The 27432-nt window shown below is 37.5% G+C and overlaps 1 protein-coding gene across 5 annotated transcripts in view; it reads left to right on the forward strand.

Moving 5' to 3' along the window:
- sgms1b (sphingomyelin synthase 1b) overlaps nt 1–27432 on the forward strand; it is a 71478-nt gene that overhangs the window by 11535 nt on the left and 32511 nt on the right. For 2 of the 5 annotated variants that reach the window (XM_088915268.1, XM_088915269.1), the window contains exons 2-3: nt 3502–3675; nt 9005–9057. The exons of 1 other annotated variant lie outside the window; for it this stretch is intronic. The gene's annotated coding sequence lies outside the window, so the exon portion shown is untranslated. Of the gene's footprint in view, nt 1–3494; nt 3676–9004; nt 9058–27432 lie in introns of those variants that run through there. 2 more of the 5 variants (XM_088915270.1, XM_088915271.1) reach the window with 2 other exon arrangements.

Consider the following 27432-nt stretch of genomic DNA (forward strand, 5'->3'; position numbering starts at 1 on the left):
TTTGCAGAGGTTCATTGTCAAATGGTCAATTGGATTAAACATGGGTTACAAAACACCAAGTCTCTTTTTAACTTGCTTTAATACTGCAATAGACTCCTTTTGCCTTGTCTGAGCAGGAGTGGTTTTCATGTGCTGTCATCACTAAGGATATTAGAACTGCCAATGGCACTTTTCTGGCACATTTTCTTGTGTTTGTTATAAGAATATGTGAAGATCAGTATTGCACAGAATTGCATAGGAGACGTATATCAGGACCATGCCCAGATTCCTAAACAGTTTATATTGGTCTCACTAGATCAGATCTCTGTTTCAGCATTGGTCAGTGCTTCATTATGAGGGTAATATTGTTTACCATCTCCACTGCTACTGTAGGGGTTCTAGTTCAGTGAGTGTTTTGGAATTCAAACTCAAACAGAGAGTCATTACTTGACAGTATTAAGGTTGAAGGAATATGTGTACTTCCTGTGTTTATAGTTTTGTTTTTTTATTAAAGCAATGGTTATTTAAAAAAAACCCAGTATATATCTACATGTGCATTGATATTGATATTACTGTTTTTTTTGCAATTATATACTGTAGTTTTTTTTATCTGAAAGGAAGTGTTGCATTTGCTTCATACATAGAAAAAGGGGTTCACTTATTCTACCACTTATATACAGCACCCACCTGGGTGACACCCAACAGCCATTCTGTGCCAGCAGCCCCAATGCGCAGTGCATCGTACTTACTAACCAGAGAAAGTACTTCACTGACCAAATTGTGTGGAGAATTTAGTGTGGCCATTTTGTGTAACCCTAGTGTTTTGACAAATTTCAGCTCTAGGTTAACTCCCTTGCTCTCATGATTTTTTTGCATTTTGGACCTATTTTATTGAAAAGATTAATTTTCATTCTTACTTGTATAAATTCCAAGCATGGTTAGGTATGGGATTGAATAATGCCAGGCATCCAGTTTGAATATTGTCATTAATCTATGTTACAGCAAAATATCACTTGATTTTATTCATCTACCATAGTTCCCATGTTACTGCAAAATTATATTCTCATTTATTTGGACAGTTGAAAATTTAAACTTTTATAAAGAATATTGTTTGGTTGATATTGAATGAATATTGGCAAATTCTTTACCTGTGTGGTAATTGTCTTGTGTGACTCTGAGATCTTAGAAAAATCACATAACCTGAACCTTTATTGAATTTAGAATTTTTATAAAAGTTGAAAAAACAACATTATATGGCTATAAAACAAAGCCAGGTAAAACTTTCTACTGGACAACAGGTCTAGAGCACTGATATTCCCTCCTGGTCCTGGAGGGCCACCATGTCTTTTGGTTTTCAATCCACCCTGGACTCTTTAACGGCTTGACATGAATCCATTATTCACTTGCTTTATATTGTCACTGTTTCCAGGTTGTTACTCATTGATGGTTATAAGTTACCTATGAAATCTGGGGGACTGTGGCCCTCCAAGACCAGGAGTGAATATTGCTGCTTAAGAGTGAATTCTAGTGTTAACCCATTGTTCATCAGGCTCCTCTCATATGCAAGACATATTCAAGACAGTCATCTTATTCTTCAGTAAGTTTTTTTTCTAAACGCATCAGGAAATGGTTCTGTCCACGTAGTTCCCACAAATCATCAAGGGCATGTCAGGAAAATAAAGGTCAGCAGTGAGTTCAGTTATGCAGAGAAATTGGAGGTTAACTTTAAACAGATTGGTACTGGACGTGCAACAGACAGAGAGGCTATCAGTTTTCATCTGTTTAGTATAATAGCCCATTGTTACCATTACTCTGTGTTCCAAAGATGTGCATTATCCCTCTCTCTCTGTCTTTCTGTGAATCCTATACATACAATATTACAGTATGTGTATAACTTCTACATTTAAAAAAGAGGTAATAGTCAAATCCTGAGTTTAATGAGTTCATTAAATATGTATATTAAGTCCATGGTTTGTTCAAAGGTTGGTCTCTTTTTACACATTTAGTGCTCTAAAATGTTTCTGGTTATGTATGCTCACGTGACATTGCATTTGTATTAAAACATTGAGATGAATACCTGAACAAAACAAGCACAAAACAGGCTTAAGCACCATCCAGTTCATCCAGTTTTACTTTTATTAATTGGAATCGAAATTCCAGCTGCAAGTGTCTGAATGACCAGACCTAATTACTACTTATTTACATTTGTTGGGCTTATGCTGACATTTATTTCAAAAGTGACTTACATTTGCATGCGGTTATACAGCTGGTACTTTACTGGAATAATTCAGGTAAAGTACTTTGCTCAAGCATCCAACAGCAGTGTCGTACCTAGGATTTAAACCCATGACCTTTTGTTGTTGTTTTAGTTAGGAGTCTAAAACCCTTCCCACTGCTCCACACTGCAGTGTCCTGTCTCTTTTGATCTGAACTGCTGGATCTTTCCAAAAAGGCAATGTGTAGGAGGCAGATGGGATTTAAAAAGCAAATTACTTTGTAACCTGACTGTCTTGTCCTGTTTTTTTTAAAGGATAGTCTCTGAAAAGTAACAAGTTCTTAGGAGCTCTCCAAAAGCTCTTTCATCTCACTGTATGTCAAGTACTAAATGATGAGAAAAGCAGGGTCCACTTAACAGAAAGCAAGTAGTTTTTATGTAATTGCTACTGAAAAGTGGAATTAAACATGTTCTTATTTATCACAATTCGCCGTTTCCCAGTGCAGCGTTAATTATGAAAAGCAGGCTGTTGGCATAATAGGAAATCCAGTGTGTGTCAGTTCCCACTTCTGGGATGCGGCTGCAGGTGCCCTTAATTATTTCATGTTGACAGAAGGCATTTGAGGTGATCTTTCCTTAATCCTAAAGACACTCGGCACTGAGGCAGTTCGCATAATAAAGTAAGCCCGAAATTGTTATTGAGGAGAGTTTATGACATATAGCCAAATTATATGTATTTTTTCCTCTCAAGCATGAAAGAAGGATTGTCTAGCAGAAGTCTAGAATTCAACAAAGGAACTGTTTTTTACAATTTAAATTTAAAACTCGTTATATGCACAACAGCAGCCAGATGTATAAAAACTCTTAGCTGTATTAAATAGGTGAGAAGGCCATAGCACTTCGAAATGGCACTTGCATTTCTTCTTCATTGAGCCAAAGGTTCTTGGCAGCTGAGTTGGAGGGGGGCGACCTGCAGTGTCTGAACAGACAGCACAGCCTCAGTTTGGACTTGTCAGGGCTTGGCTTTTGGTCAGATTCCTTCATATTGTTTTTTGGCCCCCAGCGTGATACAGGCCGTAGCTACAGCTGATGTAACACAGTTGGAATTTGTCATGAGGAAAGGGTTATCCTCTCTTATGAGTCACACTGCCCCTGTTTCTAAACGGTTTTTTTTTGGTAAGTGAATTTCCTTTTGATTTGGTTGTAAAAGCAAATTATGTGAAGAGGAGGGACTTCCCCTTCTGTTTTATGTAATTGAGTTTAAGCAATGCTTTCATGGTTCTGCCTGTACCCCTGTGAGCTGCCAGGAAGGGAAGAGTGATGCGGTGGGTGGAGGAACAGCCAGCCTCCTTGCACAGCAGTCGAGAGACTTCAGACCTGACACCATCTTTCCACTTCCAGAGTTCTGCTGTCCGCTTTGCACAGGCAAGGCAAGATTCATCTTGGACCCACAGCAGCTACTTGGGAGAGAAAGTTATTGGGTGAGTTTCTTAATCCCATGTAAGTTCAGATCTGCATCTGTGACTCTTCAGCAGTGCTGAATTATTGGACCCCACAAAAATGTAACAAAGAAAAAGCTTCTGTTCTTATGCAGCTGTTGCAATTTACAGAAGTTGGTAGTGAATGTGCAAGAAGGTTGTAACTGTTCTTCGGTGAGCTGCTTTAGAACGCATTACATAATATCTTTTTTAAAAAGTCACTATTACACACAATTATACCTTTTATTTTCTAAATATATCAAACTTATACTTTGTATTGTATTGCTAATTGACTACATGATCTGGAGGAATTTTAGGCACAATACAGATTGTGACAGATTTTGACTGTAGAATGCCAGAATGTAGTAATTGTTCTTCATTCTTAATTAAATCTATCATTAACAATTTTAGCTGCTTTTGGATTAATTATTCTGTTGAACAAAATAATAACCAAAAACAAAGTTTTTGCAAAATGATCATGAGATCTTCACTTGTCCATAGGCAAGAGAACTGATTGTCTCTGGGCATTCAGAATTTGTAGTTGTAATGAGCAGTAAACTAATCTGTAGCCTCTTAGCTACAGGCTTTCCGTATCTATTTGGAAATCCTGTTTTTGCCTGGGGCTCACCTTCTTCAAGGACTGTGCATTTAGCAATACTTAAAACAGGACTGAATCCATTAAAGTCCCACAGTATTTTTAAGAGGCTGATCTGATTTGCGATCTTGTGTCAGCTTCCCAGGAGCCTGGATGCCTTGACATTGGACAGTAAAGGCAGGGGCAAGCCACTGTTGCAATGTGTGCTATAAAAAACTGTATATGCTGAGAATGCAGACTCTTAAATTCTGTGCTATGCAACCTCTGTAGTATAAATCTGAAGAATGAGGTTTACACATGGAACCATATGGATTTTAATATAAATGCATGGTGTCAAGAGCCATCTTATCTGTACTTTTGCAAAACGGCGTAAAAGGTAATGTGGTATTTTTAAGTTTAAATATAATATAATCATTGTGTATGGAATTTCCCATTCTCACCCTCAAAACAAAATTAAGGGGTTTTTCCAGTACTTTTGTTGGGCGCTGTAGAGCAGCCAGCGTTTAAGAGATAGCTCCCAGTTAGGCTGTGGCATCTTTCACACTTTGCAAGGTGTTTGTATTGTGCTTAACACCATGAAGGTACTGCCCCATCGATCAATCAATATTTATCAATATCAATGTTTTTCTACATTTTGTTTCCTCGTGCTCTAGCCAATCTTTTCTACTTTTTTATGTGTGTAGATACGCAGTGTTCTGTGCTGTTGCCCGTGGCTATCTGGAGCTGGCTGTCACATGGCAGTTTGCAGGGTTCAAAGGGACATTTGTGATTGGGGACTAATTAAGAGATTCTCAGATATGTGTTTAATGGTAAAATGCATATTATTAAACAGTTGGTATCATCAGGTATTGGATAATTTGCAGCTGGGTACTGTGTTCCCAAAGTCAGTTAAAAGTGAACTGCAAATATCTTACGAAAGAAAACTTTTTTTTTGCATAGGACAATTAGCTAACCTCTAGCTGCTACAGTGATTGCATTATAAACCCAATTTTTCTTCAATTTGATTTGATATTTAATATATGATCCTGACTAAGAAAAGACTTTGTTCTGTTTATAACTGCCAATAGCTTTATCACCCTGTAACTCACAACTGGCAACCCACTGAAGCTAAGCAGGTTGGGAGACCTCCTGGGAAAAACTAAGGTTGCTGCTGGAAGAGGTGTTAGTGGGGCCAGTAGGGGCCTCTCACAATGTGGTGTGTGTGGGTCCTAATGTCCCAGTATAGTGGCAGGGACACTATACTGTAAAAAGGCGCCATCCTTTGGTTGAGACGTAAAACTGAGGTCCTGACTTTCTGTTGTCATTAAAATCCCAGCCCAGGGTGTTTCTTGAAAAGAGTAGGGGTATTACCGTGGCACCCTGGCCAAATTTCCCCCTGGCTTTTACCAATCATGGCCTCCTAATAATACCCATCTATGAATTGGCTTCATCACTCTGTTCTCCCCACTGAAAGCTGGTGTGTGGTGACCGTACTGGAGCACTATGGCCGCCATTATATGTGGCTGGGGTTGCACACTGGTAGTGGAGGGAAGTCCCCATTACCTGTAAAGCACTTTGAGTGGAATGTCCAGAAATATACAGTATGTATAAGGAATTATTATTAATAATGATTATGACATATATAGGCCATATTACAACACCAGCCAGTCCTCCGGGTCACAGTGATTCAGAGGTTTTGCAGTGCTGTATTCTTTCTGGTGCATTTCTGGCTTAGACTTCTACCTCTGGATTGAATGTAAAGGCTCAAGCACAGCCTGGCCACCAAATGCAAATTATAATACTGCTTCATATTGTAGGGATAGATGTGAGAAGGCTCTGGCAGATGGCAAGCTCCAACCAAGAGCTGGCCTTATAATTTAAGATTGGCATGTTGGTTGTTTTGATCTAGAAGGAGACAAATGCATGTTTGCAATGTGCTCAGTGTCTGTTTCCTGTGTGGCTTAGAAAGAGATTTTGTTATTTTCCCGTTTATCATTTTTTCATATGCATCCAGATGGTGGTTTGATGGGATTCAGAGCCAGGCTTTAGGGTGCCCAGGAAATGGCATTAACCCAATTCCTTCATTCAGTCTTCCATTTGGTATTATTTTTTCCAGTTAGAACATGTGTCCAGGGCAGAGTTTCTGTCCGCTGAATTAGTTAACTTCTGGAAAGGGTTGTTCCTGACTTTGTTACTCAAACCTTCCTTGGCTATTCTGTGAATGTGTATAGTTACTACTTGTGATATTGAGTACTAAAAGCATTTTGATTAATGAAAAAAACTTTAAAATCCTAGTCGAATAAGGAAAGTATAGCTTACACCTAAAATATTCAATAAATAATAAATTATTGTTTCAAGCTTATTAAGCTTAATTTTTGTACATTCCCTACCTAAAGATATTGAAATACCATAATAATGTCATAAGGATTTTTATCAAGACATTTTCTGTTGCTCAACAGGCTTCTTTACTTAGTTTAATAATTCAACTTCTTCTTTAAGAGATTTCTGGTTTATTGTGGTGTGTTAATGGTGAGATAAAAATGCAATACGGCCGAATGTGGCAGTGGTCAACACGCAGTGAAGCTGTAAGACACATTCATGTAATGATACTGCAGTATGCAAAACACTTGGTGTTTTCATTACAGGAAGCGCAAGAATTTTGCTTCACAAATGATTCATAAATCATCTGATAAAAATGACAGTGGTCATTTAATTGCATTGAGAAACAATTCATTCTCCATTTTGCTAAATATATGTATTGGTTTTACCAGACCTGCAGTATAGTCTTTGTACCAATATTTTTTTTTATTTCTTGTGGTTCCTGTGGTGTTTAATTCATAAAGACAGAGACTGAATTGTAAAGGAATTTGTAAATCAAGTGTTTTTTTTAATTGACCAACAAGCTTTTACAGGAGAAAAAAACAGTAGCAGGGTTAAGCACACCTTTATTATTGGTGGCCATAAAATGTCTGTTATTTTAGTTGTTCCTAGGATTTTGATCTTTAAATACCAATCGGTTTCCTAATGTAACTAGACTAGAACTACATTTTTCAGGTTCGGTTTTAACGGAATGTTTACAAAATTAAATTTTAAATTTGGAATGCTAAAACTTCTGTCCTCTTTCAATTGTTAAGTTATAGAATAAAATTTGGAATTCTTAAGTCAGGATGGCCGAGCGGTCTAAGGACTGCGTTCAGGTCGCAGTCTCCCCTGGAGGCGTGGGTTCGAAACCCACTCCTGACAGCTTTTCCTTTGGGCGGTGCAGTGGCTCTGTGGCTAAGGACCTGCGCCTGTGGCTGAAAGGTTGCTGGTTCGTATCCTGTGGCCGGCAGAGGAATCCTACTGCATTGGGCTCCTGAGCAAGGCCCTTAACCCCAACTGCTCCAGGGGCACCATATAAAATGGCTGACCCTGCGCTCTGACCCCAAGCTTCTCTCCCTCTCTGTGTGTCTCATGGACAGCAGGTAGGGGTATATGAAAAAGACAAATTCCTAATACAAGAGTTGTATTTGGCCCATAAAGTGATCTTAATACCTTCTCTTTCAAGTTTTAAGATAGACCCACTTTCAGCTTTAAAGCCAAGGTAGTCTTCTGTGTGTTCTTGATCAATTGACTGTGTCTTTTAATGATCAGGAAATGGAGAGCTATAAAATGTGCTTTTATTCTCCCTTTGACTTTTTCTGTTGGTCACAGAGCTGCATGACCTGGAGATTGATTTCAGGCAGAACACTCAAGACATCCACTTAAAACCCGCATCATGGAACAATCAGTGGAGATATTTACTGAATATAAGTATCTAGGGACAGTTCTGGACTACAAGTTAATTTTTGAGGAAAATTGTAGATTATAGTTTGAAAAATGGACAACAGCTTCTATTTTCTTCAGAAAGCTCAAGGTTATTTAGTGTTTTTAATTCATTGTTGACATAGACTAGGGAGTGCTATCAAACTGTCAGAAAGTCATTGGTGCTGATTTTTCAACTCTCCCCCACGTCTATCAGTTACAAGTCTTGCGTAAAGTATATTCCATCCTTGATGACCCTTAACACCCCTTGTTTAATGAGTTCCAACTACTCCCCTCAGAGCACAGATACGGATTTCCCAGTTTAAAATCAAACAGGTTCAAGTTCTCTTTCATACCTGTGGCCATAACCGTGCTCAACAGTTGATTCTCTTGGTCATGTTTATGTGTATTGTTTGTATGTTTTTTTTTTATTTTTAATTTAAGAGAACCGATAAAACCATTTTAAATACAGATGACATTACACAACATTCCTGTTATTTACTAATATACATCACACAATAAAATTGTCAATTCTTATCTGTTCCCTTAATATTTTACAATGTTTGTATGCTTTCTTTATATTGTCTGCTGCCGTTAAACAAATTGTGCCTTGGGAATAATAAAGACACACTCTCTACTACCTGTCAAATGTTTTTTGCAGTAGATCTGATCTCTATATGCATATAAACAAGTACACAACAAAGGAAAGTTCGGGAAACAGCCCTATAATCACTAATCTTTTAAAAAAAAGATTAAAAACTATGGGTAGCTAATTTAAAAATAGTTTGCCTGCAGTCCCTGAAAATTATTCACAGATTATGCTGGAAGGGTATTTTGTATCTATATATGTTTGTCATGCTTCAGAGTTCTTGGTCCCTTTATTCATAAACTATTAAGATAATTTTTCCATAGTTCCAAATGTGTTGAGCCTTAGCTAATAATAACCCTTTGTGGTTTTTTTTTCCCCACTTACAGATCCAGCTGCGCAGAGTGAGTTTTGTTGGAGATCTGCTGACCCTTTATCACTGGTAGGTTACTTTCACAGTCAAAACAGTCATGATTTTATTTTTATGTAGCCTGTCTATAGCATTTAATTGGAGTTAATTTTGTAAGTCCAGACCACATTTAGACATACTTTGCTTTATGTGATAGTTGTGTCTCTGATAGACTATTTCAAAATAAATAGCCTTACCAAACATCTAGCCTGATGTCCTTTTTACTTCATTTAATATACAGTATTTAGTAAGTAGGTATTCATTGAAGAAAACTCCCAAAAGCAGGAAGTAGTGTTTTTGATGGTACTTTCTCAGTATCCCTACCATCCAGGCACTCAGTGTGACATTGCCTGTCAGAGCAGACGTAATGTGCAACTGCTTGATATGTTTCAAGGCAGGTGTATTTGCACATTTACAGCTGATTTGGGAAATTGCAGTACACAGTATTTTGTGGTGGTGATGCAAGAATCTGTGGGTAACTTGCAGAATGTTGCTGATGTTCACAGTTCTTTTTGATTGGGAGTTATCCACATATAGCTCAACTGATGAATGCAAAAGGCATTTAAATAGCCACTACAAGGAAAAAATGTGCTGTTGTTTTTACTGTATAATAGCAGGAAATGGAAAAAGTCACCTGTAAAGACATCTTGAAGCCAGGTTTAGAACATGAGTTTCTTCAGAGTGGGAAACATACTAGCGGGTTAGATGACACGTACACCTTTAGGTAACACAAATGATAAAAGCTTTGACAGTTTCTAGTGAGATGTGTTGATTAACTTGGATGATTCTTTAATCTTTGCGATGATTCTGCTTGAGTTATAAAGATGGGAAGCTCAGTACTGGGCTAAGCTGTGAGTTATCAGTTCAGATGTTTTATAAATGGCTGAAAATATAGTTCAGTCTTATTTATCTTGACTTGGTATCTAGACTTCTTTGCAGTGGGAATGGAACTCTTCAGGGATGAAAATATGTTCTTTTTTTTCCAGTAAGAAGATTTGACTTATACATGTCAGTTTGTTTCTCCTTTTAATAAAAAACAATTAACTCCTCTCAAATAGTTATTTTAATAGCAACCAGCACTCTTAAGTGGGTTGATACCAGCCTGTGTAATTGCCTTTGGGAGCTCCTTCAGTGACACTCAAGCCACATGTTGCTAATTGATTAGGAGGCTGCCTTTCCCAGTGGTGAGTTCCTTGTCTTCCTGGACCTGGGCAGCTTCACTGTTCACTGAAAAACATTTATTTCATAAGCAGAGGAGCAGAGAAGAAGAATTGTATTTAATAAATTAGACTAAAGCAGTGAAATGTGGAGGGTATGATGTGCATTGCTGAAATTAATTTGTTGAGAAGCAGTGTCATGACTTTTAAATTTATATACCGCTGAGTACTCTTTGCAGAAACTCTGCTACAGTATCATTGTGTTGGTCTCCATTACAACATGTTCCTCCAAGCCCACAGGGAACTGACTCACTGATGAGCAACATACTAAACAGCAGATTTGTGTGTTTTATTGAGATTGATTAACTGGCTCTCAAATGAAGGCGGTAATGGAAAATGTTTGTAAAAAGATGTGGTTTCAATTTCAGTGGCGTTGCCTGTTATTACGTGTATGCACAGGGGGGTCTGGTATAATGTAATTTAAAGAGTAACAGATTTTCTGGAGCCTTAGTCCTTCCCCCTCTTCTTTATTGTAATGGAGCCTCAAAGCTCCTCTTTCTTGCTTCCTAGGCTGGGGATTAAATCCTTTTCTACAGTGCATAGATACAGTATTGCTCCTTAAATGTTTGTCACTGTTTACTTTACCATGGTTGGGCCTGTAGATTTGACGTTTGGAAAGTGTTCCATGTGAGTGGATGGGATAACTGCAGGCCTAATATAGAAACTTTTCCACTATCCTTGGTAAGTGGAATATTTGAAAATCTGAAATTCCTGCAGGATTACTCTGTAGCCAATGTAAATAGCATCAGGGCTGTGTGGAGACTAAAATACACGAGTATCGTATGTACATATGTTTGAAGCTGTAGTCTAGTAGTAGATAATTTATTACCAGTTTAATGGCTGGCAAACTTCATTGCATTAGTGCTGTGCCTTTCAAAATCGGGTTATGGGAGTATTTCTGTTGGTCATAATTCTGGGCTCTGTCCAATAATATATTGGCAGTATACAAATGTATGATTGAATCAATTGAAAGGTCCTAAAGACTATGGCCTTTGTGGAAGCAAACAGGTTTAAAAGAGTGATTTTCCACTCCTGGGATCTGGTAAGTGAAAGTAATACTCTCTTGTGTATTTTCTTAATAACCATATCAATAAAAGTTTTAATTCTGTATTGTAGAAATGGTACTCTTTATTAAATAGAGTCACTTTAAATAGTAACTCATTAATCCCACACTAGAGTTGAAATGGTCAGTCTTGCTGTTTTAGCTCAGGGCCAGGGTGCAAACCCAGGTCTGCAGTTCCAGGTTTCTCCAAGTCTGCTGCAAGCAGTGATAACTTCAAAGGGCTTATCCCCTTGAATCTGTGATTCTGTTACTGGCTCTTATCTCCAGAAAAGGTCCTTGTGCTTCAGAAGAGGTTGTGTGGACATCTCCTTATCAACAGTTTTGTAGACAAGGCCTGTCATGCTCTGACCCTATAAGAGTCTTCATCTCACTACTGGACTACTTAACAAAATTAAAGATATGACTGTACTCTCGAAAGTCAGTTGGAGTGGGACAGTTTAAAAACTAGCAGCCTGATGGGTTTCCAATGTTCACTTTTTACAGGAACATTTTACAGTTTTGTGCAGTAATTAGAAATCTTTCAATCCAGTTGTCATTGACAACCATCTATCTGCCGGCTACTGCAGTCCGACTCATCAGTCAGGGCATGTGCCTGCCATGTGTACCCTTGTCCAGACCTTGCGTTTAACATCAGATTGTCATGTGTTTACAGTGGCTTTTGTTGTTCTTCTAGTGAGGGTAGACATTTTTTTTGTGATCAATCTGTATATACAGCTACATAACAAAAAAAAAGCGATTTTCTCCCTTGCCCTCTCCCCTCAGTCAGGTTACTTCATATTTCAGGATATTTGCAGGATTTATTTTCTGCGTATTTGTTCAGATACTGTTTTCTTTCTGAGAAAGCAAAGCCATGCTCTTTTATTTGTGTTTTTGTTCCCCCCAGTTAATATGGTGAGATGATCTGAATAAAACAATGACCTCACAAGGGAGATCAGTTATCACTTCTTACAGGTTGTTTAATCTTTTAATTGAGTGATTCTAGAGGTCTGGTAGGGATGACCTGGGTCACATGCCCAACCTGGATTTCAACTTTCAATTTATGGCATCTACAAGTATTTTATGAGGCCACTGGCTGAACTTTGATCTGGGTTGATCAAGACATGGCTATCAGTAACCTGAAGCAGTTTTCTAAGAATTTTCCTTCTACTTTCATTATTTGTTATGATAACCAGACAGGTTGCTTTTGATTTAATCCTTTAATTGTCTCCAGAAATCTCATTTAATTTGTATCATAGGGACTTTGATATCGTCAAAAGGTAATGTGTTGTATTCTGTATGTCATTTGTGTTTTGTGGGATTTTTAGCACCTTAAAAATGTCATTTTAATTGGCTGTTTTGCAAAAGCTACTTTTCTGTTTTTAGATGCATTTTCAATGCCCAGCCCTGATCCAAGGCCCTGTTCAGGTTCCATGCTCTGTTAAGGAGTGCGTGGCCAAATTGACTACGTTTGTCTGCATCTATTGTGTGGGATCCTATTTGGCTGCACAGATTATGCAATAGAGATGCTAGTGAGTCCTGCAGGATTTGGAAAAAAAATCAGTATTTTTGCAGTGTTTGAAATGGAACCTCTGAAATTCTCAATGACCAAACACTGATATACAATAGCTCACTTGCAGAGACGGTGAGTCCTCCAGAAAATATTAATGTAATGCTTGAATTAACTGTGGGATTATCATTACTGATAAGAAGCATCACATTTTTCCAAGTGGAGCCTTTTTGCTATGGTACAGCAAATACTGTAATGTATGTCATATGAGAGCCTGTTCCTGGAGCAGTTGGAAATTCTCGGGGCAGGTTTGTGCTTCCCACATTCTCACCTGTATGAGGAGTGCCAGTGTACCATCTTTACCACTGAGTGTCTCTAAAAACTCAAGGACTTGATTTCAATATGCTAGAAAACCGGACTCGTTCTTCAAGGTTATCTTGTTGTGCCTGCCACGGGTAATGTGTACTTTGTAATTCCTGGATAAATGTATATTGAAACACAAAGACCATTGTTCTGCAGTGGGTATCAGGTTAATGTGAACTGAAAACAAATGCTCTATCTGCCAAAGGTGTTGGACCTTCCTGTTTAACTAGGGATCTCTTTTTAATTTGTAAGTATTTTACTTTCTCTCTTTTTAAATATTAATTCTATGGTATTTTGGGGTTTTTAATGAGCTCTTTCTTTTTTCTACTATGTGTCTGAAAATTATTTGTAAATACTTTTGTGCTATTATTCCAAGTATATTAAAGTACCTTAACTGCATCAATAAACATGTATTACAGCACTTTCGAGTACAGTATTCATGCATCATTATATCCAGTTCTTACATTAATACTACACTTATTACATTTAAGTGTTAGCATTCCTATAAATGTAGAGGAGTATGTTGTGGTACTGAAAAATTAAAAGAGATTATTTTTATGTTTTCCATTATTGTTGAGGAATGCAGTCTTTGAAGAAATTGAAATTAGATGCTGAGCAGTGGAGTGACAGCTGGCCGTCTGTATCAATCACTAGGGGCTGGTCTGAGCTGCCTCACCTCTGGAACCTGCTCGGTTTCAAAAGTATTAGGCCCTGAGAGCTATTAATGCCTTCAGACAGCTTGCAGTGCAATAGGCAGAACATCAGTGTTGTGTGGCTGCTCTGAGGATTGTTACAATTAAGGAAAAACTCTCTTTTTATTTTTTGAGGTGGGTGAGGGATCTTCTAGTGGGACAGGTTCTGCAGGAACCTGATAGGTTCCTGCAATAGTCAAAAATTGCAATAGTCTTGTAGTACACTGGTACTCTCATCAGAACAATAGCAACATTTAAATAGCCTTCTCCTTGTATGAGCCTAATGTGGGCCTTTTTAAGACTCTATAAAGCTTAAGATGTTAGAATTGCTCTCATTTCAGTTTTGACATAATCATTGTAATTTATGGCCAAAAACTAACATTTGTCCAGACATATGAGTTAAGAGTTTATTTTTTCTTTATTTTCATTTTCTAACATGTGACCTGGCAGCTGTGGATTATGGGCCTGCTTTTAATAAATGAGCAGATCGTTAGATCATTAATGGACTTAAATAACACATTTACATCTCACCGCTTTTACCTCCTCTTTACAGTAAGTAAGCCACAGCTCTTGGCTGTGAAACTGTTAAAAGGCTGAGAAACATATTTTTATTCAGAGGAAATCTATAACTATTGAGTTATAAAGCTTATTATTTCAATTAACTCCTCTAAATTCAACCTGATACCCAGTTGCATTAATTAAAATGATTTTTTTACTTAATACAGTCTTTCTTTTGTCTCAGCTGCTCCCTTTTTTTTATTTCTGTTGTGCAAGCCACTCTGATTTACAAAAAAAATCCAAACAAGATGAATAAATGGTCCCTGAGCACATTTTACAGAAAAAAATTTACATTCACACACATCTTTTCTCTTCTCAAATTATAATTTTAAAGCAGACCCTCCACATACATTTTTACAGTTTGTGGTTTGTGTTGTGTTTTTTTGAGTCCCTTGGTTCATTAATTCAAAACTCAGACACACCGGATTCTGTCCACAAAGAGGCTGAACACCTAGCTGTGAAGGCCTTTAATTGGCGTTCCAGTATACATCGCCACCTGGCGGCACACCTGAGTTCTTCCTACAGTTGCATTCCCTCATATTTCAGTAAAGTTATAGTGCCGCATACTGTATACATGAATAATACAAACACTTGGCACTGTAATTGGCCTGTCTCACTTTGCCAAAAATGGGCAACTTGTTTTGCCAAAGTTCGCCGATCAGAGAGTCTGGAAAGGCTTTCACTTTCCTGGCAGCTGTAGAGCACTGTCTGTGTCTCTGGTGAAATGGCTGCAGGCAACACGGCAGTGTAGGCAGGAGCCGTGAGCTTTGACTTCAGGACATTGCTCTTTGGATCTTTGGGGTGGAGCGGTGGCTCTGTGGCTAAGGATCTGTGCCTGTGACTGGAAGGTTTCCGGTTCAAATCCCGCAGCCGGCACAGGAATCCTACTCCGTTGGGCCCCTGAGCAAGGCCCTTAACCCCAGCTGCTCCAGGGGCGCTGTACGATGGCTGACCCTGCGCTCTGACCCCCAGCTTCTCTCCCTGTCCGTGTGTCTCATGGAGAGCAAGCTGGGGTATGCGAAAAGACGAATTCCTAATGCAAGAAATTGTATAGGGCTAATAAAGCAACATCAACATTGACATTACTTGCATGATTGCAGTGGTTCATGTGACTGGGTGTGATAAATCCATATACAGTGCGTTATCCTTTTTTTAGCATTCAGATCCAGGGAACAAAGTGACACAACATGCTAAAGTCATCCTGTTGTAATACGGTTTGAGATATTGCAGTGACTTGTTAACTTTAACTTTATACTTTGAAGGTACTGTATATAGTGTGAATAAAAAAGCATGTAAGCTTGGCAAGGCAACTGAGCGTTTCTCTGAGGCTTAATGAGAATTGTATTTTTGCTTTGTGTTCTTAAGACTTGCAATATGGCATATTATATATATTGTTATAATATATATATATAATATATTGTTTGTTTTTCTTTTGGCATTGCTCACATTTGTAATATCATGTTTTAGCATTATGCTAATACGCTCAGGAGCACTACGTATTACAGTAAATTGGTGTGCAAAATGTATATCAGGAAACAAATGGAGGTTTAGAGCTGTATTCGGTTTTCAGGTATGCATTACAGTTTTATTTTTATAAGCTTACTGAGCTTGCAGATGTGTCAGTTTACTCACAGGGAAGCTTACATAAAAATGCCAATGATTCTTTGGAGCCCCTTGTTGGTAAATCTGAGGTATTTGGCGATGCACTTGGCATGTTTGCAAGGGAAGGACCTTTCATTCAAAATGAGGTAAATCATATCATATGTATCGGAGATATAAATAACAGATGGCGTGAAATGTCTTCATATTTAAACTACATTCAAATGTTTGTAAGAGGCATTCATTGCAATAGGAAAAAAAATAGTTGTAGGCATGAATTTCTTTAAAAAAAGAAAGCTTGCGTTTTAAATGCAAGATTAAACTTGATTGCCCTTTCCTTTTGTGGTCATTGTGTAGTGTGACATTACTCCTAAGAGGATGTCTGTTTGAACAATGATTAATCTGCTGTCAGTTTTGTGAGTTTGGAATTTGATCATTTTTGTTGTATTGCACTTTACACTTTTTTCTTTGCTTTTAGGTTCTACTTTGACTCTGTTCCCTATTTCTTAATTATGGAAAGAAAACCAACAGAATAAAATTGTTGCATGGATTGACCTGTTTTTTTTTAAATTAACGGAAAGCAAAACAATAGGAAATTAAATTTTGTCCAGGATAAATGATCGATCATTTGAGGCAAAAAGGCAAAGAGGCAAAAAGACACTAGAGAGCCTGGATTTAGGTTCTTGATTAATATAAAATGCATTTATGTGGAATGAAACTAGAATAAAGCTGCATGGACTAATGATGAAGATGGATTGTCTTAGGTGACAGCAGGGAATGAAGGAAAAAAGATGAGTAGACTGCTGAGCAAAGTTGAGGCAGCAGAATGTGCTGTGCATCTGGATTGAAACAATGAGCAAGAAGACGACATGACCACAGTTCAAAGTACTAGCAACAGTTTGTGCAGAATAGGGGAATTCAGAATATGAACCTAAACAGTACTTAGGAATTCTTCCGCTTGATGTTTTAAAATTAAACAGCTAAAGGAGACCACTGAAAGAGATGATTGCCAACTGAAAAGGTTAATTGCTAGCTACAGTATGTTAAATCAGATTGGAGAAATTTAAGCACCTTAAAATGTCACATTTGCCACTTGGTTTCACAGAACCCGATTAGCATTAATCTCAGACTACTGTACCTAATTTTTTTCCGTTAAACAAGTCTACCAGTAACACTGGTTTGTGAAAGTTTCTTGAACGGTCGAGGAGGGGATAATTTTTGAAAAATAGGTCAAGGTCTTCTTCTGACTTTAATGTGCAGCGTTTTGATATTGATAATCTGATTTGCTTTTAATAGTAATAGTGGACACAGCCTGAAGGAGACCAAAAAGGCAAAATCGTAGCTTAGAAAATCTACCACAACTGAACTTCCTAGAGTGACTCTTAAAATAGCACCCTGAAGGATTTTGCATGACACTACAATTTTGTGTCGCATTCTTCCGAAGCGCTAGTTGTTGTACATATTTAACTAATGTGGCTCATGGACTTTTTACAGCTGTTATTAAAAGGGTTTTGTCCCAAATGACTAATTACTGAAGCCCTATTTTCTTGATTTTATCATTCTAGATGACATTTTTTAATTAATACCATAAGAACTTTTTGTTAAAATTCTGAAGATTTTTCTTCATGACGACCATAACTGACCAATTACGTCCTCTTTCTTTAGAGCAGATTGAGCACTTCCCACATTGTTTATGCTAGCATTAAATTTATTACTTGTTAATATCAAAATCTGGTTTGTAACTTTTTTTTGCTTCAGAAAATTTCAGTTATAATTGAAGACTTCAGGTGATGTTCCCATAATAGCTAATCTATATTTACATATACTGAGAGGCCTTTAGAATGTCATAAATGCTATTGGTTCTAATACAAATTTGCTGTGTTTAAATATCTCCCAGGATATAATGTAAATATAAGCAGGCCTTGTGGGCTTTGTGGTCTTCTGTAGTGGAGACTGTTGCCATGACTGCACTTCAAAGTCTGATTTCCTGAGTTACAACCATTAAACCAATATTTGCAACTCAATCAGGATGTGTTAACTTCCAGCACTGTGGGATGGCTGTTCAGTTTCCTTGATGCTTGATTGTAATTTTCGAACCTGGAGTTATTTAAAAAGCAGAAATATAATGTCTTAGCTTTGTTGAGAATCTTGGAAATACCATGTGATTCACTATGGTAGAGTAACACGCTCCTATACTATATACTGTACGTATGAGACTGATCTCCCTTTAACAATTGCTTTGTAATGTGGGAATCTGTGCCCAGTGTCTTCGGGGGAAGGACACTGATTGAGTATCCACCTTCTGAATTCTTCTGCAGACAATAGCACATATGATACTCTCTGAAACTGGGATACTTGAAGTAGTGCTGTGGAGTAGTATTCAGGGGCTCTAATCTTGTAACTGGAAGGTTGTGGGTTCAGACCTCAAAATGCTCTTGTACACTGCAGCAAGGCATTTCACTCCCATTACTCCAGTAAAATATGCAGCTGTACCACCTCTTTCAGAGTGTTAAATTAAACCAGAAATGTGTTTATGGGGGTGCACTTTTTGTATGTGCCATATGTATTTTTCACATATGAAAAAGGAAAGTATTCCATTGCTTTTTTATGATGGGCTGTTTTATGACAAAACATGGCCCATTCAAATGTGTGTAAACTCAGTTCACAAATGTTTTAAGAGCTAAGCAGTTTTTTTTAAAAGTGATCTGAAACAGGATACTGAATGATTTAATGCTAAAGTTTTGTGGTTTCTCTATTGCTTTACTAACAGGAACCTTTGCTCTTCCATGCCTGTGGTAGATCCATAAAGGGAAAAGAAGCGGTGAATACTTCATTTTTTCAAATGAAGACATCTGCATAAACCAACTGGACAATCATATCCTGACAAGAGTTATCAGCTGCACTGCAAATGCCTGCTGGAAAAAAAACAACAAATAATTTGAGACTGTAAGCAAGGCTAAGCCGCTCATTACTGGAATGTGAGACCACTGTGGAAAAACAGGTTGCTGCTAAAATTTGTTTATGGGCCAGTTGTAGGTTATGCTCTTCCCTCTGGACTATAATTTACAAAGTAATGATCTGGTTTGGTGACACAGGACACTTTGCTGAAGGAGATGCTGCTATTCAGATGAAACATTAAACCAAGCTTTTGACTTCTTGGTCTTTAAGGATCACATAGCACTATTCACAAAGTAGTGCAGTTAACCATGGTGCCTGGCTAAATTCCATTCTGGGGTTGCTCATTCAGGCCAGCCTAAATTTACCCCTTAATTGACCTGATAAAGCAATTTCTCACTTGATCTGCTGTGCGCAGAATGGTTGCCATGTGTTGCCCAGTTGGGTGCTGTACTCAGTGGTTGATGAAGTGGGTCTCCTGTTTGTGTAAAGTGCTTTTGGATACATTGGGAGAACAGTGCTATTATTATTATTAATAATAATAATAATAATAATATTTATTTATTTATTATTAACTTTAGTAAAATAATACAATTCACCAATTACTACTTTTACACAAAATTGTTGCATGTTTTTATTATTCAGCTGCTTTAAAAATGTGTATTTGCTGAGACTTTTGTGTCTGCCCCACAGTGATAGACCATTTTTAAAGCTGTGTTGTTTCAAGCTCATTTTATTAGCAGTTGTAACTTGATGTTTGGCACCGGCTATGTGACGGACAAGTGCAATGGCAATATTCTCTGGTGCAGCATGTATTTCTGTCAGAGTAAACTAACTTTTTTTTATCAAATAGTTTCTACATTAAATGGACACAATGGACTGTTTTTGAGTTAAGAGGGAGTTTTTGTCAGTACTGCTTATCCAGCTACACGGATGACCCGGAGAAGCCGTTTCTGGTGCGCACTGTAAACCGGTGTTTTATTAACAAAGGAATAGCAGGATGACTTGCACTGCATATTCTCCCTACACCTCCAGAAAAGCAACTGTACAATACAACCCATTCAGCTCAGTGTCAGAGAGAACAAAAGGCTGCACTGAATGAAATATATTGAGGCTACGCAAATGCTGATAACCGTTACAGGTTAGAAAACCAGCTGCATTCGGTGTTTTAAGGTTATTGGATGACTGAAACATCTGTAAGCCCTATACATCAAGCATTGTCTTTCATCTGTGGAATATTTATTTAAATACAGAGAATTTACTTGATTAAATAAGTTACTTTAGGGGTCTCCAACCCCCTCTCTTTGAGAACTCCCAAGTAGTCAATCCTGTCATTTAAAAAATAGGAATAATTTAATTTAGCAGGTGATTTGCTTACAAATTGTATAATTTGGAACACAAATCTGAATACTCTTCAGACATGTTCCCAATCGCCAGAAATTGTTTATTTAAGAGAATAGCTGGACCAGGGCTAGAGGTCTAAGGTCTAAGATCCCCACTGTAGAGGTGAATACAGCATATATCTTTTAAGTCAAAGAGAACAGTTCAATATTAAGTTTATATTTAAAGAATGATAGTTAATGTTACACAACAGAGTTCAATATGCATTTATACCAATCACAAATACTTTAACTGGATAAGCAATCGCTTATAACTGGATTTTATACAAACATGACATCAAATAACAGGTATCTACTGTATGTGTAGATATCCAGAACTTAGAGAAATGTTTGTGTTTTATCAGTAACATTCCTGAAAGCTGGACAGCTTGTTATGCCTTCAAATAAACAAAGAATTCATTATCAGCGTATTTTTGTGGACTTTAGAAACAGCTGTTTGATAAAGGAGGACATTGTCTCTCTTGCTGTGAAAGCATATTTTGTCCCAGATCATGCAACATGTATTACCCAAGGTTCCAGCATGTTCTTATTTTTACAATAGGTGCTGACACTGCAGAAAAAAAACAGTTTGAAAAGGACCATTTCTTAAAATGTATTTTCATTTGAACTATTTATTTCTACTGACTTTCTTTGAATAACTATTAACATGCATTTTAACTGCTTTTGATAATGGGACTGGGAACTTGAGGAAGATTAGAAAATGTCAGCAGCAGAAACTAAAATGGTGTACATGGTTAATGACAGAATGGCAGAAATCCTACAAAGGGAAATTCTTGTATAAATATTGTATTTTCATCACTCAAGATAGAGTAGGGCAACTATAAGGGAAGTGTTATCATTATGTGGTAAGTGTCTGAGGTATATATTGAAACTGTACAGGTTTTGTTCAAAGCAGGTTTACAATATCCAGAAAGCAGACTTTGAAAGAATGAGACTGTCAACAGATGTAAAAGTGGATAGGACAGATATGAAATCTGTGCAAAAAGAAAGGTAACAGTTTCCAATTGAAGCACAGAACAAATTTAAATGTCTGTAAATCAAATGCAAAATGCTTCAACAAGTCAATTAGAAAATATGAGGAAATGATTAGAAAAAACAGTTAATGAATAAAAGTACAATGGGTTGCAGAATTGCAAAAATGGGTAAAAATGATATTATAAAGGCCAGGAAGAGAACTGAAAACAATATAGCAAATGAGGTTAAAATTAAGTTCTTCCTGTACTACAGCGATAAAAGAACTGATGATGTAAAATATCCGGCATGTATAAATATATATAATTATATATATATAAATATATAATAATGGGAGACTTCCAGACAATACTGGGGGAAAAGCTGCTGTACTAAACTAGTGTTTCACTCGGATATTCACTGTGGAAGAAGTCAACAACATACCTCATACAGCAGATGGACAAAATTCTAAATTAATATTATCACAGAAGAGGCAGAAGCATTTTGGGTAGCCAGCCAACTCAAAGCTAACAAAACCCCAAGGTCTGGTTGTATATTTCTCATTGTACTTGAAGAAACTACATTATTCAGAAGCCTTTAGTGCCAGTCTTTCAACAATCACTCAGGACATGGGTAGTACCCATCAGAACTGAAACCAGACCCATTAGTCTACTGCAGACTTCTATTGCGGGTAAGGCTATGGAAACCTTTCAAAGTAAACTAGTGGGTCACCTCTACAGTATGTACAGTAAATATCCCTGGGAATAGTCAACATTGATGTAGAAAAGGTAGGTCTTGCCTAGCTGGCTTGTTAGAGTTCTTTCCGCAAGCGACAATAATACTGGATGTCAACAGAACGTATTATATGGTGTGTTTAGTTTTTCAGAAGGCTTTTGATAAAGTTCCTCAGAAAAACTGTCAAATGGCAGGCATTAACAATTCTGCCTTGGTAATGATATGTTACAGGAAAAAAGACATTTCTCCAATGATAGGCGAATGATTGCAACAGCTCTTCTTCATTTAAGAAAAAAAATGTTTCAAAAAGATTCTGTTCTGTTTTTTTTTACTCAACAAGTGGGTCCCTATTATGTCTGAGAATTACAGTTCTGAAATCAACATGAATTAAAAGTTTGTAATGAAAGCAAGAAAATGACTTGCACTCAACATGTTTGTTTTGCTTTGAACTGATGCATGTTTGAAACTGTGTGCTAGGAGCCGAGATACATGTCAATCATTTCACTGCAGCCCCGCTGTTGCTGAAGGTTCTTTCACAGCGAAGACACGAAGGAATTGGAGCAATGTATTCCTGTTTGTTTCCGGTTATTTTTCCAACTTCATTAGATGTCATTTTAGGCCTACAACACACACTCCAGTCCCATTTATCATGAGTTAATTTAATAATTATATAATTGCTTACACTTATATAGCGCTTTTCTGGACACTCCACTCAAAGCGCTTTACAGGTAATGGGGACTCCCCTCCACCACCACCAATGTGCAGCAATAAACAACGAGAAAGGTTGTGTGGCGGGATATATGACTATATTCGCCAATAAGAGAAAGTGAGAAACAAAGGGGGTTCTAACAGGCATTGGGGACTACTGAATCGCTCACTGTAATAGTAACAGTGTTTACATCCCCCAGTCAAAGACTTTTTTCTGCTAGTGCAACTGAGAGATGGCTTCAGTCTCAATCTATCAAAAGGTTCATAAAACCCTTTATGACAGTTGTTTACCCATTAGCGGATGCTTTTGGCAGAGACTCTCAATGAGAAGCATGAGTAAAAAGCATAAAAAATCTATTTACTTGGCTTAAGCTTCTGCAGTTACTGATAAGATAAAAACTTTATGGAGAATCGCATGTTTTACTTTTTGGATTTTTTTCCCATCTTTTCTCTGCCTGTAATCTATCTTGGTTTAAGAAGTGACAGGCAAAACCAACAATATTAAAATTAAACAAAATTAATATTGAAAGGGGTCCCTAACCTTGATCCTTATAAAAATGTATTTACATTTAAAATGATTACCCTTCTGTTGCTTGGCTCAGCACGCTTATGTTCTTATTTAATTTAAGTAATGTACATTATCAGAAAGATCTGTATTTAAAAGAAGTGCAGTTAATCCATCAGTACGCAGCTTTGCCCATCTTTGAAACTATATGGATCATCTAATGGTTTATTATTAATAAACTTATCATTACTAGGCACATACAATGAAAAACGCGCAAGACGCAAAACTGGAGGAATGCGTAATTTGTGTTTTGACAGACAATGATTTAGAATACGTGAATGTTGGGATTTTGTGTTGACTGATCATCAGTGGATACACTGTACAGGGCAAAATCATCAATATTTTCAACACCTGTTACATTACATCATTGGGGGCTGTAATCCAATTTGTTCATTAATCCATGTGGCAGTGATGAGTTTAATCCATGAATCTGAAGGCTTGCTTGTTTGTACTCGAATAGCATTACAGGAGTCTAACATGCTCCCTGATGCTAACTATTAGTCCTAATGATGGTGACCAATAGTAACACTTCCAGGAAGTGTCAGGGAAAGATTATTTCTTAATGCTGACCCTGTAGCCATAGGCAGGGGTATATGTCTAGCACGCCGGTTAGTGCCGCTAGAGGCTGTGGAATAAAATTGAGAGTACACAGCTTTCCCTCAGGACTCCAGGGCCAGGAGTGAATACTTCTATTTTAGGACCACAACCAAAGGAGCCTTTTATGAGTGGTTTCTTGACCAATTTATGAAGCCAGGAACTGCCCCCCTGGATCATTTCAATCTGTAGTGCAGTTGTTCAGGTGTGAAAGTCCAAAAGTAATAATAATTTAGATGTATATTGCGCTGGACACTCCACTCACACTCACTGTGTAGCCCCACCTGGATGATGCGACGGCAGTCATAGTGCACCAGTACACTCGCCACAGATCTGCTATCAGTGGGGAGGAGAACAGAGTAGTAGTAATAATAATAATAATAAAAAACTTTATTTTATATAGCGCCTTTAAAGGTGGCTTCTCAAAGCGCTTTACAGAATGACAACAACAACAAATAAAAAGAATACACAAGATAAAACACAATGACAATATATAGAGGAGACCATGGATGGTGGTACTAAGAAAAGCAGAGGGGTGAAGAATGGAACCAGTTAAGTAAAGGCTCTTCTAAAGAAGAGGGTTTTGAGTCTGGATTTGAAGGAGTTTAGAGAAGGTGACTCTCTGATATCCTTGGGGAGAGAGTTCCAGAGCTTGGGGGCATAACAGGAGAAGGCCCTGTCACCCATACAATGTAGACGGGCTTGGGGGACAGTAAGGAGACCAGAATTAGAAGAGCGAAGGTTGCGAGGTGGGAAGTAGGGCGATAATAGTTCAGACAGGTACTGAGGTGCCAAGGCATGCAGAGCCTTATAGGTGAGCATGAGGATTTTAAAATCTACATGGAATTTGACTGGAAGCCAGTGCAAGGACTCCAGGCTAGGAGTAATGTGATCATTTGCACTAGACCTGGTCAGGATTCTGGCTGCTGAATTTTGGACATACTGCAGTTTGTTTAAAGTAGATTTAGATACCCCAGCGAGTAGAGCATTACAGTAGTCAATTCGAGAGAACACAAATGTGTTGATCAGCTTCTCAGCCACAGTTAGTCATAGCATAGGGTGTAGTCTAGTGATATTTCTGAGGTGAAAAAAATATGTTTTGACAATATGCTGCACATGTGGGTCGAATGTTAAGCTACTGGTCCCACTAATACCACTTCCAGCAGCAACCTTAGCTTTCCCAGGAGATCTGCCATCCAGGTACTGGCCAGGGTCACACCTTCTTGGCTTCAGTGGGTTGCCAGGTGGTATAGCTGCTGGCTGTTGTGTACTATGTGTAGCAAATGATACAATGCTGCATTCCCTTTAATCAGTCCCATTCAACCCAAACACAGCTACAGGATTAAGTACAAATCGGAAACCTGTAAGCATGATACCCTTTAGCTACATATACCATATTCCAAAAAACATTTTTTTCCCACTTTGAAATTAGAAGGATCTAGAATTTTAGCATTACTTAAATGATTCTCCTCTTGTGCAGAGGATAAGGGCTGAAGTCTCTAGTGACAAGATTTTGATCACTCTTGTCAAAATATGGCTGTTCATAAACTCACTCTAATGATGTTTGAAGACTTCAGGGCTGGATTCTAGGTGTTCTGTGCTCTATTTCAGAGTGGGTGAAAATATAATAACTCACAGTGGTGTAGCACACATACACCTTTACTATGTTATGTATCACTGCATATTGCATTCATTAATTAAATAATAAGTTCAAACAATACATTATTTTAATTATTGGTAATGGTATTGGACCAGGGGTGGCACACTGATCTAGTAGTTAGCATTGCTGCCTCACAGTGCTGTGACCCTGGGTTCAATTCCAGACCTGAGGCACTATCTGCAGGAGGATTGTATGTTCTTCCTGCATCTGTGTGGGATTCCTCTGGGGACTCTGGTTTCCTCCCACACTCCAAAGACATACTGGTAGGATAATTGGCTTCTGGGAAATTTGGCACTAGGTGTGATTGTGTGTGTGTGTGCCCTGTGATGGACTGGTGTCCCGTCCAGAGTTTACCCTGCCTTACTGGCTGGGATAGGCTCTGGCTCCACCATAACCCTCAACTGGGAAAAGAAGTTAGAAAATTGATGGATGGTACTGGACCACAAAACTGTTTTACCAGAGGTGCTTCCAAACATCAGTCTTCCATTACGGCACTCTGTATAAAAGAGTGACCATAAAATCCATTTTTTTTAAACTCATCAATTTCCCTACGGGATCAATAAAGTCTTATCTATCTTGTCAGAATTCAAGACATTTAGCCCATCTGTATAGAAGAGCTATAATAGTTTGATTTATTAATACAGTATCTTTGTTGAAAGATAATTTATAAAAGATGCAAATCAAAGTGTTTTGTTTTGATTCCATATTTAATAATATCATAGCAATAGAGACTGTAGACATACAGTAAGACATGAGAGCAGTAATGCTTTAGAGTGCATTAGGTGAAAAAAAAATATTTTCCTCTTTACAAGGGAGGGTCTTGAAAAGGGAATAGGAAAAAATGTCCACCTTGTTCCACCTTGCAAATGGGCATGGCTCATAAAGTGAAGCCCACACTCAGTCAAAGGATTTCCAGTTATTCTGCCCTTTAAATATATTTTAACACAGGAAATAAATAAAACATTACCAAAACTGCTAAAACATATGAATCACCTCATCTACAACGTATCTATAGGTATCAATATATCTAATTTGTCTTTTATAACAGTCTAAATCTGACAACTTGAACAAACGGTTTTAAGGTTTATTTTTTCCTCATTATTTAAATGTGATATTTTATTTAGTTTAGGCTCCTGTAGAATACACAATTTCAGTACATAAGATTGTTCTTACAATACTTAAAAAGTATACTTTTATAATCTTGATGAGTACTTAAAAGGTAATCATCAGGATTATCTCCATCTTTAGTTGATACCTTATAGATTACAGCATGTTTAAAGGGAGGGTTATTTGAAATTCATTTTAAAGTATTCTGTGTTTAGTTTATAGGCATATTGACTTGTTAAAGTGTCTAGAAATCAAAAACATCTTATATATTAAGATCTCTGTATCTGCAGAGTTCAGTTTCAGTAATGCAATTCATAAGTCATTGTGTTTTGCACCCTGGTGAATGGTACATGGATTTGCTGTCAACATGAATCCTAATGGGGTCATATGTTGATAGAGCATATTTGGAGCACATTGATGAAATTCTGTTTGTTGCAAGACTTATTCATTAACAGTTAGTATTTCAGCTTTCGGTAAGTTAAAAAATAATGCAAACAGTTTGGTTTAATAGTGTAGTTTTTTACTATAGAAGTGTAACAATAATAGTAAACAGTTTAGCGATGATAGCAGCGCTACTAGTTATCAATGATTGTATACTAACACTTGGAAGCCCATATGATCTCTGATGAGGTTGGCACTGTGTTTTAAGATATTATTTTTTATAATTTGTCTCCTCTGAAAATCCCAATATGATCTCCAGGCAACAGCATTGAAACACCTTGTTTTCCAGACCTTGCATGAATCAATTAACTTTAACTGATTACTAAATAAACTTATTTACTTTACAATTTATTGTCCATATGGTCCAAGCAAGA

Source organism: Atractosteus spatula, chromosome 5 (genome assembly GCF_055471065.1).
Source record: "Atractosteus spatula isolate fAtrSpa1 chromosome 5, fAtrSpa1.hap1, whole genome shotgun sequence".
NCBI lineage: Eukaryota > Metazoa > Chordata > Actinopteri > Semionotiformes > Lepisosteidae > Atractosteus > Atractosteus spatula.